Source organism: Sciurus carolinensis, unplaced genomic scaffold, assembly GCF_902686445.1.
Source record: "Sciurus carolinensis unplaced genomic scaffold, mSciCar1.2, whole genome shotgun sequence".
Classification (NCBI taxonomy): domain Eukaryota; kingdom Metazoa; phylum Chordata; class Mammalia; order Rodentia; family Sciuridae; genus Sciurus; species Sciurus carolinensis.
In genome coordinates, this window is record NW_025920293.1 from 16,516 (window position 1) to 33,030 (window position 16,515).

Here is a 16,515-nt window from a genome sequence, read left to right on the forward strand (position 1 = left end):
TGTTCTGTGTCACCTGAGAACTCCAGGTGACACAACATCTAGAAGAGTAGGTAGCATGGAGAAGGAGGTGTCCTACAGGGAGTGTGACTGACTCAAGCCACGGACAAGGGTTTTGTTCCCAAACACAGAGGGCTCCCTGTGGAGGCAGTCCCTCTCTTCCCACCCCTGACTCAGTTTCTCTTCCCTCACCACCTGTTCCTCCCTCTCTCTTTCCAGGCTCCTCTCCAGGTGGCTTCTGCTCCTTGCAAGAGAGACCCCAACTCCCAGGTCTCTGTGCAAGCTCCAACCCCTCAGAGACCTGAGTCTCACTTCTCTCATTTCTGGACACTTCTCTGAATTCTCTGGTATTTCCATGGTTCCTTCTTCTCACCACTGACAAGAAAGTGTAAACAGGAATGGGAAACACAGAAAAACCCTCAATTAAGGGCACCCTGAACCTTCACCAGGATACACCCTGGAACATTCTCCTGAAGTCCTCCGGCTGACCCTGCCAAGTAAACCCTTTTTAGGATATAGCATCAGCCTGTGTGTTCTCCATTCTGGAAACTTACATGTGTAGAATCAGGATGGGTTACTGCTCTGAAATGGAAGGGGCTTGGTGGCGTGCAACTGAGTCGAGAGCCTATTCACACTCTGCACTGTGCTACTGTGTGAACTGCTCATGATGATTATGTCAAACAGGTTCCTCCTCTCTCCTGTTGGACATATTGGGCATGATCCTCCTTAAAGAGTTTCCCAGGTCCTTCACTGACAACTGATTCTGTGGTTTGAACAGCAAGCACTGGGCACAGGGAGGCTGCTGTGGAGAGCAAAAGCCAGCTTCCCAGTTTGTAACAAAATACCAGAGGCCTGCAGGTGGAAGGGTTTGTTTTGGCTCTGAATTTTAAAGACATCAGTCCAGGGTTGCTTGTGGCATGGAGTGAGGCAGCACATCATGCAGGATTTTATGGCAGGGTAAACTCCCCATCTCATGTCTAGGATGTGAGAGAGAAGCAGGAAAAACTTATCACCCACGGTCATCTTCAAGGACACACCTCATGGCCCTGAACCTGCACCAGACCCCACCTTCTTCCTAATGCATCTTCACAGGAGCATAATCTGGTGAATGGCCTTTAACAGGTGGCCTTGGGCACTCTGTCCTGGAAGCAGTCCTGCTGGGCTTCACTCCTGTTGCTGCCTGAGGCACATCAATGTTGAGAAAATCACTAGGTTTCACCAGAGCCTGACTAATCAGCACCCTGTCTGCAAGGAAGGCCCAGCACCATCAGTCTGGTGCTTGGTCTTCATCCTGGGACAAGGCCTGAGACCACATCCTCAGGGGTGTGAATCTAATGGCAGGACAGAGGCCTCTGAGACTTGGCCAGGTGTCTGACTCCCCTGATGTCTTTGACATGCCCCAGCTGCCCCTGGGCAGAAGTCTTGCTCTCTTGGTCAGAGCCCACCCTACTACCTAAATGGGGGCTTAGACTCTCCTCTAGGTAGTGTCAGGATCCTGGCCCTCAGCCATGGAACCCTCCCTGCAAAGTCCACAGGAAGACAGCAGGATGTGGAGACAGTAGGAAAGAATGCAAAGGAGGATGCAGTGCAGGTGGGCAGCTGATGGGGTGTCAGTGGTTGTGTCACAACCCCTGTCTCTTCTTCAAACTCCATGGCAATCCTAGGATGTAGGTGTTCTGGGGCTGCCCAGTGGACACTAATAATAAACTTCAAGAAAGAAGACATTCCTCCCATTAGAGAGCACCCTGGCTTAGGAGGACAAAGAAGGGACCCTCTAACCCTGTTCATGAACAGATTTCCTGTTCAGGAACCTTTATTTGAATAGATTTTACCCTGGACACTGTGGATGAAGCCACCAGGCTGGACAGCACCCTAGGATTCCCTTCTGGAACCTGGACCAGTGCCACCCTCTATCTCAGCTGGGAGGCCTTCATGGTGGAACAAGAGAGGGAGGGTGGAGAGCAGCCCCTGGTCTATGCAGGGTCTCTGTCAGAGTCACTGGCCAGCTGTGAACACCCTGGCTTCCTACTCCAGCTTTCTCTCCTGTACATGGACATTGGAGGCTGCAATGTCAGAATCCAAACACTACAAACATGGCCACTGAGTGCACAGCATGGTCCTCAACCCTGTGCCTTCCCAGAGCCACAGGAACAAGCTTCAGGTGTCCCAGACCTTGGAGTGAGTAGAGTTGTGGGTGGCATTTTTGGAACTGCTACAGAGAGGGCAGGGTGTTTCCAGCCTGTGCCTCACTGGATACAGGAATTCAGGCACGACCTGGGCAGTGACCCTACCAGCCCACTGCCATCTGGACACTGAAATTCTGTGGAGGAGACTCTGACCTTGACTTATATGTCCAGCTCAGAGCTCCCTTATCTGCTCCACACTGTCCTGTGCACACAGGCACAGGAGTAATGTCTTTGTCAGAACTACTCCTGGCCACAATAGGGCAGGGTGGCAACAGCATTGGGTAATCCTGAGGGCCTGGCACTGCAAGTCTCATTCACCTCGAATTGAGGGACAAAACACATAGCACATACTATGTGCACACACACCTCCTTACATATCACAGAAAACACAGCAAACAAAACATGCACACACACACCCTTACACACCACACATCACATAGTACACACCACATGCACACATACCTGCTTACACATCACACAACACACACAACTCATGTCAGCAGATACTATGTGCACACAACTCCTTACACATCCCACAAGAGATACAACACAACACAGCACACACTACATGCACACACAACTCCTTATATATCACACAACACACAACTCAACACAGCATGCAGCACGTGCAAACATAACTTCTTACACATCACCCAACACACACAAGGCAACACAGCACTCACCACATGCACATACATCCCCTTACATATCACATATCACACGAAATGCAACAGAGCACACAGCACATGTACACACACTCTTCACATTACAAAACACACGTGACACCACACAGCACACACTGCATGTAAACAACCTCCTTACACATCACACTACACCACCAGTATACAACAAACAGCACATATCACGTGCACACTCGCCTCCTTACACATCACAACACACACAATGGAACACACAGTACACACCCAATGCATACACAACTCCTTACATATCACAGAACACACAAAATGCAACACAGAATACACAAAGTGCACGCACAAGTCCTTACACCTCACAGAACATATAAAACAAAACACAGGACAACCACATGCACACACCTCCTTTACACATCACAAAACAACTACAGCATGACACAGCACATACCTCAGCACACAAACTCTCTTACACATCACACAACTCAAACAATTCAACACACTGCACACACCAAAAATTCACAAAGCATCTGTGTAAATTTATGATTACACAAATGGTATGCCTTTACTCCATGTACAGAGAAACAGCATGTGTCCAATTTGTTTACAATAAAAAAACATGATACAACACAGCACACACCACATATAAACAACATCCTTTCATAGCACATGGCATAACCACTGCACAAAAAGCAGCATACATCACATGAACACACACCTGCTTACAGATCACAAAACATACACAATGAAACACATAGCACATAGCACGGGTACACACACCTTTTCATGCATCACACAGAACACTTCCAATGCAACACACAGCATACATGATGTGCACACACACACACTTACACATCAAACAATACATTAAATGCAAGGCACAACACACCACACGTGAAAAAACCATCTTACACATCACATAACACACATAATGCAACACAGCACACAGCATGTGCACACAAACCTCCTTGCACATCACACAACATGCATCAAATCACACAGCACACACCACGTGCACACACATCCCTTATACACCACACAGCATAGACCTGAAAAGAGCACCCACCATATGCACACACACTTCCTTACATATCATACAATGTACTCACAACACAACATTCTGCACTCACAACGTGCAGACACACCTCCTTACACATCATACACAGACATTCAATGCAGTAAAACTGCCACACAGGAACACAACATACACACAAATGACACACAAATTGTATAGCACCCACTGTGCACAACATAGCAAGCACAACACATGTACACCCATTCACACACTATACACATATCACATACAAACACTTCACTACACACTCACAATGTTCTTTGACTTTACTGGAGATTATCATGACTCATCACATGGTCAGTGTTGGAAAATGTGTGTGAAATGTGACCTCTGTCTTCCACTGCAGATAAGGTTTCTCTGCTTTGGGGAGGCCTTGGGTCACCTTGAACTCTAGCGAAGGGGCTCAGGTCCCCTGGGACTCCCCACCTGGCCCTACTGAAACCCTCCCTGACAGTGGCCATGGATGATAAACTGAGGGCCCAGGGCCCAGCTCAGGTGATGCCACTCAGTCCAGACACACCTGATGCCTACAGAAAAATAGCCATGTCCCATGACTCAGCATCACCACAACCTAGACCTGTGGGGTCCAATAACCCCTCACCCACACAGACTGTCCATCTGCTGGCCAGGTCCATGGAATTCCCACCCAAGGACTCTGCCCCAAGTCCTTCCATTTCTACCCTGGACTGAGCTCCTGATGTGGCCTCCCAAAATGGAGAACTGGTGATGGGAGACTGAGCATGGGGATAGGCCTCCATGCTCACAGTCCCTTCCCTCCAGACCCTCTCACCAGCCCTGACTGTGTCTAGTGACCTATCCTGAAGGCCAGGAGAAGCTTGGGTTGAGCTGGGAAGGTGGAAACTCCAGGTTGTTAGCAGGAATTGCTGTGGGGCCTGGCACAGGGAGAAGGAGGGTGGGGAACCTAGGAGGGAACTAAGGAGATACTGGCAGCTGGGACACCCCTGTACCAGGCTGCTGATGACCATTGGCTGTGAACAGGACATGAGCAGTTCCTCAGTGAGGGACTGAGGGTTGGCAGGTTGGGGACCCATTGGAGTCTTCTCAGGAATCAGGCACTGGGGAGGATTCTTTTGTCTTCCTGAGGCCAAAGAATCTGGAGTCTTTACTGACAGGAGTATTACCTTGACAGCATTGGAAATTAGATAAAAATAAATTAATCACAATTTAGCTAAAGTGAGGAAAAAACTGTCCTACCAATACCATCCACAACAGCACTGCCATACACAGGACCATTACCAGGAGACAGGCAGGTAGACACCCAGGGCCCTGTAAGAAACATGTCAGTGCCCCCAGCACTGCCTTCCTTCCTGGGCCGGTCTGTAGTCATCCCAACTATTTCTCCTGGGCATGGGATGGTTGCTTGCAGGGTGTTGGAAATTCTTTCATTTTAATTGGACCTTGTCACCACATTCCCTCTAGTTCATCCTGCAGTCTTGAGGGGTGTGGCTTTCCCTGTCATCTGGTACTTTAAGTGGTTGGGTTTGGTATGGAGATCCCCTCAAGCACACCCAGAATTTGGGACTGTGAAGAGCCATCAGGGAGAGCAGTCTAGAGTTTCCCATAGGGAACAATGGGGGAACCTGCTTGGGAGCCTCGGTAGTGCCTGGTTTGGTAGTGTCGGCACCTAGATAGCCTCGCTCTCAAAATTCCTCCCTCCTGAGCAATGGTTTTCAAAGACATTGCTGATTGTCCACCAAATATCTGGGCCCATTTTGCCTGGATGGACATGTCATATCCTTTGGTCTAAATGTGTCCCTGCTCAAAGAAAAAGTGAAGACTGCAGGAGTAAGTAGAAAAGATGCTTTTAGACAAAGTGAGCACCAAAACAGGCTCAGAGAGAATAGTTACTCAACTGATCATAACCTGGAATTCTGAAGCATGTGCCTGGGGTGTGCGCAGTGATACAGCAGGTGAATTTTCAGTGGAGAGTGGACATGGTCAGCACCTGCCCTTTTACCCATTACAGACTCCAGGTACCCTGGCTTGCACTCTTGTCCAAGTGCCCAGGACCCCCTTTCACTTCATGGGGCTGCCCTTCTCCCAGAACTCTGCAGGTGTCCAGCATAAAGGTCCCTGTGATGCCTGTGGGGACTTTGCACCCACAGCAATTTCTCAGACATACCTACTGTCTCACTCCCTATCCTCCCCAACCTGTGTGCATCCAGGGATTTGCTATCTGAGCCCCACCCTCTTCTCATCCTCCCTGGGATACATAGACCTGGGCACAGTCCCAAAGCCAGAGAATTTCTCTAAAGGTGGAGCTGAGAGTTCCTACATCTTCTATTCCTCATCCACCCCTTCAATCATGTGACTCCTGCAGTTCTAGTTGGAATTCTCTCTGTGATGGTGTCAGGCTACCAGGTGGCCCACCTGAGTTCAATGAGGCATCAGCATAATGACCAGGTGACCCTGGCTGCTACCTCACACTGAGGGCCATTGGAAAGCATTACAAAACAGCAACCATTGCCATGAAAACCTTGGGAAAGGTGGAGAAGATAAGGCAGAAAGTACCAATGTCCTGCATGCAGTCCACCCAAGACAAGCACTGTGAACCATGGGGCATCTCTGTGGCTTGCAGGAAGACAGATAGAGGTCAAAGGATGCAGCAATGCCTCACATATTCCACTGTTGATGCTAAACAGAAAGGCATATAGCTGATGCTCAACTCCACCTACAACCAGCCTGGACAAGGACTTGACCTCACTAACTTGGCAGTGCTGAGCCAGGTCATTTACAGGGAGGTCCAGGTACACCTGCCATCTGGGTTTACCAAAAGAGTTCTCACTGCTTTGCATCTGGAGAAAGGCATATATTTCTATTGAACTTTCACTACAACCATTTTCTCCCTGCCAGGGCAAAAGTGCCCCAAGTCAGTGTCATTCCTCAAATCATCAGGGTTAGATCTTTTTCTCCAGGTATTGTCCCCATCCTTCTGTCCATTTCACCTATGGGCTGGACAAACTGTCTCAGACCTGGGCAGGAGCAAAATCTGTAGCCACATTCCTATCCAAAGACAAAAAATGCCCCAATCTCTCACTGTCTTTGAAACACTTAGAAGATCCAGAACCTGCTAGAAGTGCACTACACAAGAGACCTCAGACCTCACCCTGCAGTGTGCATGAGTCTTTCCCTGAGTGTGGTCACTGGGTTGCAATATCCACAGAGCATTGTGCAGTGGTCATGTCTGGAATGCCAGCTACCAGGAGTCTGAGGATCCCATTTTTCAGGGCTGCCTGGACCCTATTTTTATATTTAAAAAAAAAAAGCTGTTTGAGAACCCCTGGGATTGATACACAGTACCTAAAATTAACAAATTCATTTATGTTCTTAAACATCAGTACATCAATATGCCAAGAGCCAGCATCAGGGTCCAGGATAATGCCAGGCCTCCTGTTGGGGAGGTGAGTCTCCAGAAGCACCAGCCTCACCCTGCCTCACAACCTGGCCCTTCCCCTGACACAACTGTCACTTGAGCTCCACTGGTTGATTCTCATTGGGGTTGCTCTGGTCCTTATCAAGGTGTTCACCTCAATTGTCAAGGATGTGCTCAGCCCTAGATGAGGTCTGCAACTGATCTCTGGCATTTTGCCCCCTCTCCTCTGTATATACACACTTATCTGTGCTTCTGGAGTTAAAACTAGGATCATCCATCTCTCTGAATTAGCACAATGGGGCACACCATGGGGCTTCCTCTGGAACAATGATTTGGCAGACCATTCCTGTCATCTCACTGGAATACCCAGGCAGAAAAACCTTGCAAGTGATAGGACAGGTCATGGCCCTTCATTGACTGACTCCTGTCTGCATCTTTGCCTAAAAGGTGCTGGCTATACCAGGCAGATTGTGACCCCCTGAGAGACTCACCTGGGTTCTGGTACCTGGTCTGCACCTTGTTGCTTGGGGTACCACTGACCAAGGGATATCAACCCCTTGAGCTTCCTCTGCCATTTGGAAACTGAGATGATCAATGTTCCCTTACAGACTTGAGGCAGATGTTACATGACACCAGGTGTGTGGAGCATCCTGAAATATTCAGGGCAGAACAAGTGCTCTCAGCAATTAAAACTCTGCCCTCCTGGCTCCCCAGCAGGATGGATATGGGAGCCCCTTTTCCTCACACCCTCAGGTGGGAGCTCACATGGATGCCCCATCCCTGCACAATTCTCTTCCTGCCCCACACCTCCATGTGCTGTTTATCCACCTTATCTTCCTCTCCACCCAACCGCCAGAGCTTGGCTCCCCCTGGAGAATCCATAACACCCAAAAGGAGGCTGAGTCTCACTGCTAGGGTTTGTCTTGGGGAGGACAACAGCAGCAGCTTAGAGAGAACCAAGTCTGGCCTCGAGGGTGATGGTGCCAGCTCTGTGTCTGTGCCCCTCTGGAGGTCACACACAGGTGTGGCCTGGGCAGGGATGAGGGATTGGACTGTTCAGAAGAATCTCCAGGGCTGCTGAGAGAGTGCTACAGAGACTGGAAGAAAGTAATGAAGAGCTTTCCAGGAAGAGGCAAGCAGGCACAGCAGAACTCCTTTGTGGGTGGCTACTGTCTGTCGTGCAGCATACAAACAAATGTTCCCAAGAGACCTAGCTTAGGAATGCCAAAGCCTTTCACTATCATATACCTGTGCACCAATGCACACAGATTCATGGTCAGACTGCAGAACCACATACGTGCAGAGCCATGGACGCCTTGGCAGTGTCCATCCCACAGCACCTGCTCCAGCTCCCAAGTTGTTCTCTGCAGTTGAACTGTGGCCCTGCACTGTAACAAGTTTCTCTGCTGCTTCATCTTCACTCTTCACCACTGAAACGCTTCCTCCCTGGTCTGAAAACAATTTCCACAATGTGTTGTACTGCACTGTCCATGGTCCCCTCTTGCCTTATGCTTGAACACCCCTCCCTCCCCTTTAAAGTGCTTCCCAATTTCTTGACATTCTGCAGTGGCAGAACTTCATCTGATTGCTCTGTCGTGATGGTGAACTTGGAGCTGGGGCATGTGCTTCTTCAATTTCCAATGAGCTTTCCAAGTTCTTTTCACTGACTCCTAGGGCTTGTTGTATGTTTGGAAACATCACTTTCAACTACTCCTCACTGGCATTTGGTATTTTAATTTTAACAAAGGTCTTTGCCCACCAGGAGAGTGCCATCTGACCTTCTGTCCCTGCTTGTATTTATGTTGCCAAGGGTTGGTTCTCAGGCCTCACAAGGGTGGATACCTGTGTCTTCCCTCTCTGTATTCAGTGAATTCTCTTTATCCTGAAGTCCCTGTGGATTGCTCTACATGGAGACAAGTGTGATATTCTAAAGCTCAGAGTTCAGGTCCAGAGGAGGCAATCAGAACCAAAGCCCAACTCTGGCCAGAATTTGGATTTCTCAAGAAGGAAGCACCGGGGATACCACAGGAGAAGAGCAATGGGAGGGGAAAGAGGGTAGGAGGAGCCTGGTGAGGACAGAAGCTGTGAACCCTGGAGGGGAGCAGGAAATGCAGTGGCTGGAGGAGGCTCCACAGCTGTGATATTGAAAAAGCAAGGCTTAAGTCAAAACAACCCACTTCTGCTTCACATCACTAGGTGCATGTGTGCCTGAAAACCTGTGTACAGAAGCCAGAGCTGGCCATGAGTAGGGCTGAGTTCTGGGATTTGTGAACCAACTCTGAGTTTCAGAGGGAGGAAGTGAGTGAAGTTTCCCTGGGCTTCTGTTCTCAAACCTATGACCTGAGGATCACTGAACACAGGATTGCTATCACCCCTGCTCAGGACTCATCTGAGTCACATCCACAGTCACACAGTTTGGCTATCATCCATAATCAGGACTCACCTGAATCACATTCACAGAACAACATGACACTGATGTATTCAGTTCCTTTCCTGGTCATGTCCAACCCAGGTCACATGACAAATCTACAAAACAGAAATTGGCAGCCACTGCCTGCTGTGGACTAGTGTATTCTTCATTACATTAACTCCATTTAATGCAGTGATTGCACATAGGCTAATAGTATAGGAATGTGTATCCAGAATTGGCTTCCTGCACTCCAATCTAGCATCCATTCCACTAGGAAGAGACAATTTTACTTCAAAAAGAAGCAGAATGCAACAAATGTTTCTTTGATTTGTTTTATGTTATTTATAAATGACAATATCCACCACCATTTTGACAGAATTGTACTGACCTATCAGTCAATGATGGTTCAGGGGAAGTCTCTGTGAATAGAGAATAGTGAACATTCCCTATGAGCCTGACCTTGTCCCTGGGGTGCCATGACCACCATCAGATAACTATAGACTCAGAAGTGCAGCCAACTAAAAACAGGTGGTGATCAGCACTTGATCCTTGGAATCCACCATGGAGAGATGGTGTCTTAAGATTATTAGTGAAGCCCAGGTCACACATCCTCTGCACCAGGGAAGTTAATAATGAACTCACGACTGCTCTCAGAGAGCCTGGTGATTGACAACCACTCAAACCCAGGTAGGTGAAGGTGAGGGAAACTGGGGACCTCTGAAGTTCCAGTAGGGCTACCAGGCATGGAGCAGCACAGGGAGAGGCTCAGAACTTAAGAAAGGACTCCATGCAGTCAAATCACAACTTTTTTCAACACACGTGCTTAGCCTGGGCTTCTGTAGCTCTCCTCGGTGCTGCTCCTCCCACTGGGTACAGAGCACAACATGGGAATGACCTCAAAACACTGGACAAAATATGGGAAAGAACACACACTCAATGTCCAGCACTTTCTGCTGGGAGCAGCTGACCACTCTGGGAAAGAGTCCAGGAAATTGAGGAGGCAGGTCATAAGGAGGACACTGGCTCTCATCAGCTTGAATGAGAGCCCTTGAAGGACCACAAAAGGGCCTGAGAGAATAACAGAGACCCTTCTTCAAGCCTTTGCCAGGGAGGGCTCTGGGAAGCCAGTGCAGAGCTAGGCTCAGGTGTGGGTGTAGGAAATCTCTGCTTCAGGCCTTCTGAACATCAGCATAGCCTGATCCAGCAGAACTAGAAAAGACACCCTGCAGAAAGCCTGTGAGCAGACTCAGATATATCCACTAAGTGATAGGACAGCCCAGGGGTCCATTGTGTCCAGGAACCACCACAAGTTGGGCCATGAAGTGCACCATGGGTTCAGAATCACTCCTGCCCCACACATGAAGAAAGCAGCACATAATTTCAAACAGGAGCCCAGAATCAATCCCCCAACCAAGTCCACCAGGGACAGGCAAGACAGGAAAGACTCAATAAACCACAAAGATCAAGGGTGCCCAGGGAGCAAGAAGAAGTTCCTAACAATATTTTTATAAAGAAGTAACACTAGAGAGAGTGTGGTACACACCAGAAGGTGACTGAGGATAAACTGTAATGAAGAACAACTGGGTTGTGCATAGGACAGGGTGGATCCTGGGCTCTGCTAGGTGAGGTCACTCACTCACAGACCCAGAGGAAAGAGTACTTGTGGGTGAGTGGAACAAATGAAGAGGAACCAGCGGAACCTGAGTATATGTGGTCAAGGGGGCACTAATGAGATGATGAGGAGAAGACTGAGAACAGAAATAGGAGGTACTGGGTAATGGAATTCAGGGAAATGAACAACTGTGTTTAAGGGGTGCTCACCACAGGACTCAGAAGACCCTGCACAATGTTGGGGAATGTGAGTTTAAGAGAGAAACCAGAGAAAACTGAGCATTTTTAGGCTATTTATTCTCACACACAGAAGCCAGATGAGGCTGAGAAAAGACAGTTAGGGAAACTTAACACATTGTCCAGAGGAGAATGAAAAGTGCTGAGTGATGGTGCTAACCCAGAGGTCCAGGAGAATACTGAGCACTAGTGGATGAGGTGCAATCACTGAGATGACATAGAGGGGACAGGGTAATGGAGGGCAAGGGTCACTCCATAACAATATTCAGGGAAAAAATGTGCACCTTTGTGCATGGGTACTCACCACAGGACTCAGATGATACTCAGCAATGTTGTGTGAAGGGAGATAAAGCACAGACCCTGAGAACATTAAGCACTCTCAGGTGAAAGGTGCTCACCCAGAGGATCCAGAGAAGTCTGAGCAAGAATTGCCTTGGGGAAGATAGAACAAGATGATAAAAGACTGAGTAGTATTAGGTTAGGGAACTCACACAACTCACCCAGAGAAATATAATCAAGGAAAGTTTAGGTAACTCAGAAAAAAATAACAGAAGACTGAGCACTATTAAGTGAGGGACACTCACACTCAGGACCAAAATGAGACTGAGAAAGAACAGGTCAGATGAACTTAGCAGCTTAAACAAAGAAGATTTAGCCACATTAGGACAAAGGCAATCAACTAGAGGACCCAGTGGAGTTGAAACACTGTGGATGAGGGGCACTCTCACAGAACCCAGAGCACCCTCAGCAATGATGGGTGAGGGGAGACTTAGGGCAGGACACAGAGAATCATGAATGACGTTAAATGATTTTTTTTTTTTTTTACCATAGGAGTCAGAGGAGATAGACTTCTTTTGGAAGAGAGGTGCTCATCAAGATAATTCACAGTTTTGGACCCTTATCAAGGGAGTTCCTCAGGCCATGGTCTCAGGTAGTTTAGAGGTGATGTGACACTGCTGCACTTTAAAACATCTGGAGAAGTCCTCCATGATGACAGGAAATTGTCCTTGGGAACATTTCACACTGTTCATTGAGAGTGTGCATTTTGCCTGAATCAGGTGTCCTAGGAGGTTTACTCTCTTGTCAAAAGGGAACAACTAGTGACATATCAGAGAAGATTCTGAAAATTATTAAATATATCCTTTTCTACTCTTCAGAAAGATGTCAGAAATCCTGTCTGAACTACATCACCCATAAGACCTCAGTTTGCTTATAAAAGGTGTGGAAATTGTCAATGATGAATGGTAGAATGAGATCCCCTGTGCTGTGGGCAATGACATCCTTAAAAATTGTCTTGGGTTTTCAGACATTAGAAAGGAGTCTATCTGCATGGCAGCACCAAGAACCTATTGAATTTTTTCAAAAGAGGAGGTATCCATATTAGTCTAAATTTCCACAGTAGTGCTGGTGTTCACACACAGATTGCAGGGGCGTTTGGAATTCCATCCAGTGCTTGACAAAGATCCTCTGGAGGATGATTGCAAAGGCTCATCCTAAAAGGAATTGCCAGATGTTTTACTCTGGAGCATGGTGTTTTTTCTGCTGTGTTTTTCTGATAATATATTACTCATTTCAGTCTGAACGAATTGCTTAAGGGGATGAGGGGAATACAACAAAAATTCCAGAAAATATTACCTACAATCTGAAAAACAATGGGTCTTTACCACTAACAAAGTTAAAAATAATTTTGCAACCATGCAATGAGTCCCTGAAAGCCTCTGGAGAAAATAGTTATAGATCTGCCTTTGTCTCCAACAGGCTGGTTAAATTTTAATGATGGTTTTGTTCATTTGTGGTGGTGAGGTAAGAGAATAAGGTTTCACAACATTCCTTCCTTCCTACAAAGAATATGCCGCCCCTATAATAAGTGTTGGTACACAATAACCATTGGGACCACTGCCCTCCTATAAACCTTAACTCAGCAATTTAGATATTAACCAGATGGACCGAGTAGAGATGGTCACATGAGATTACTTGTCTATCGCTTTAACTGTGAGAATAATAAGAATAGTCTTAGATCACATAGAGTTTAGATATTAAGGAAATAAACATTGTATTAGCTCATCGACATAGTTAGATATTCTTAAAACAATTGTGATTAGGTAAGGATAATCTGTAAGGTTGTTGTTTTCTGCCTATGCTTTGGAAACTTCTTTAATATTAACCACAAGACTGCCATTATAGCCTGAAAAAAAATGTATATAAACCCAACCTTCCCCAGAATAAAATGGGATTGATTGCACCAGAACTAGAGTCTGTGTCTTTCATTCTCCATCCATCACCAACGCTGTCTCCCCACGCCCCGTTTACCAGTGTGGAACCCATGCACTTCTCCTAGGACTGGACCCCGGCAACAGATAAGGTCTGAGATGGTGCATTAGAAGTAAAGGGGTCCTCCCAGATATTTCATTCAAACTATCAAGTTGCTGAGGGCTCATAAGAGACTGCACACTGGTGGTGCAACTCCATCGTCCAATAATACCCACAGTGTACTGAGCACCAGTGGGAAAGTGGGGCTGACCCACATGACTCAGAGGATCCTGATTAATGGCATGGGGGTGGAGATTAAGTACAGGACACAAATAATAATGGCTAATGCTGGGAGAGGGTCACTCACCCACAGGATTCAGAAGACCATGAGTAATAGTGGAGCAGGTGAAATTAAGACACAAACCATAAAAGGCTGAGCAAGGTTAGGCTCTCTATGATCAAAAACAGGAGTCAGAGGAGGTTGAGGTAAGTTTGGTTCTGGGAATGTAGCACATGGCACAGAGGAGACTGAGCACTGCTGAGTGAGAGGTACTCACCCAGAGGTCCCACAGTATACAGGGCACCGCTGGATTGGGATGTTCACCCATAAGATACAGAGGAGACAGAGTACTTGAGGGTAAGGGGCACTCCAACACAATATTCAGAAAAAAATTAACATCTGTGTGAAAGGTGTTTCCACCACAGGATTTAGATGACACTGAGCAATGGTTTGTAAAGGGAGATTAAGGACAATATCCAGAGAAGATTGAGCAATGTCAGGTGAGGGGCACTCACTCACACGACTCAGAGGACTGTGAGCAAGGATTACCTTGGGGAACCTAAAATAGGACACAGAAAAACTGAACACTCTAAGGTGATGGATCTTCCACAAAATCACCCAGATAAAATGAGCAAGAAATGGTTAGTTAAATGAGAAAAAAGAAAAAGAGGAGACTAAGCACTATTCTGTGAGGCACGCTCACCCACAGGTCACAAAGGAGACTAAGGAAGACAGGTTATGTGAAAATTGCAATTTAAGCACAGAAGGCTGAGAGAGGGGCTATCACCAAGAGGACCCATTGTAATCAGAGCATTAATGGGTGATGGGCACTCACACACAGGAATCAGAGTACCCTAAGCAATGTTGGATGAGGTGAGATTTTGGTAGGATCCAGAGAAGGCTGTGCAATGTTCAACTACATTTGATCATAGTCAGGAACCAGATGAGACTGCAATAAGATTGGTTATGTGAACTTAGCACATGGCACAGAGGAGACTGAGCACTGCTAGGTGAGGGGCATTCACCCAGAGGTCCCAGAATATGCTGAGCACTGCTGAATGAGGGAAGATCACCCAGAGGAAACAGAGGATGCAGAGTACTAAAAGATAAGGGCCACTCCAAAATATTATTCAGGGAAAACTGAACACGTGTATGTGAGTGTGGTGCTCACCATAGGATTCAGATGACCCTGAGCACTGGTGTGTAAAGAGACATTAAGGACAGAGCCTAGAGAATGCTGAGCACAGTTAGGTGTGGAGTGCTCACACACAGGACCTAGAAGAGTTTGAGAAGGATTGCATTGGAGAATCTGAAACATGACAGAGAGAAGAGTAAGCACTGTAAATTGAGGTGTGCTCACAAATAGGACCCAGAAATGAAGGAGCATGGAATGGTTAGGGAACTCAGACAAAGAAAACAGAGGAGACTGAGCACTGTTAGGTGAGGGGGGCTCACCCACAGAACCCAAAGGAAATTTAGTAAATAAAGGTTAGGCAAATGTAGCAGCTTAAACAAAGAAAGCTGAGCCATGTTGAAGAGAGACTACTAACAGAAGTATTAGAATCAGAGCATGAATCAGTGAGGGGTGCTCAGAGTATCCTGAGTGGATGAGGGGTAATTTAGGGCAGTACCAATAGGGGATATAGTAAATATAGATGTGGGGTGCTTGACTATAAGATCCAGAGGTGATGGAGGTCTTTTGGGCGAGGAGATCTCACCTATAGGTCTCAGAGTTTTTAGAACAGTTTTGACAGTATCCCTCAGGTCAGATCAGTATCTCTGATCTGAAGTATGGTGATAATGATCCTATTTCATAGGTCTGTAGAAGTCCCCCATGATTATCGGAAGTTTTTCTTGGTCACATTTTACATTCCATTGAATGTATGCATTGTGCCTGAGAGATTTACTAGGAGGTTTTCTGTACTGTCAAATGTTGATAGCTAGTGACACATCAGAGATGATCCTGAAATTACTGAAATATATGCTTTCCATTCACTACTCAGAGGGATGTTAGAAATTCTGAACTTGTTATATCACTCATAAGTGCTCAACCCCTGGAGCAAATTTATGGAGTTGGTGGACTCTGAGTCATGGAACAAGCTCCTCAGTATTGCTGGAATTAACGTTCATGAAAATTGTCTTGTGTTTTCAAGCTTTGGCCAGGAGTCTTTCCACATGGGGGCACCAAAGGTCTATGGAGGTTGTTGCAAAGAGGAAGTATTCACAACTCTCAAATGTTCCACAGTGACATTTGCTTAGATAAACAGGTAAGGCCAGAGATGGTATACTGACATTAGACAAAAGGGGCTCACCCAGAGATTTTACTAAGGGAACCAGGTTGCCTAGGGCACATTGGAGAATGAACACAGGTAGGTGAAGGTTGTATATCCACAGTACCCAGAGGGGGCTGAGCACTGTTAGGAAT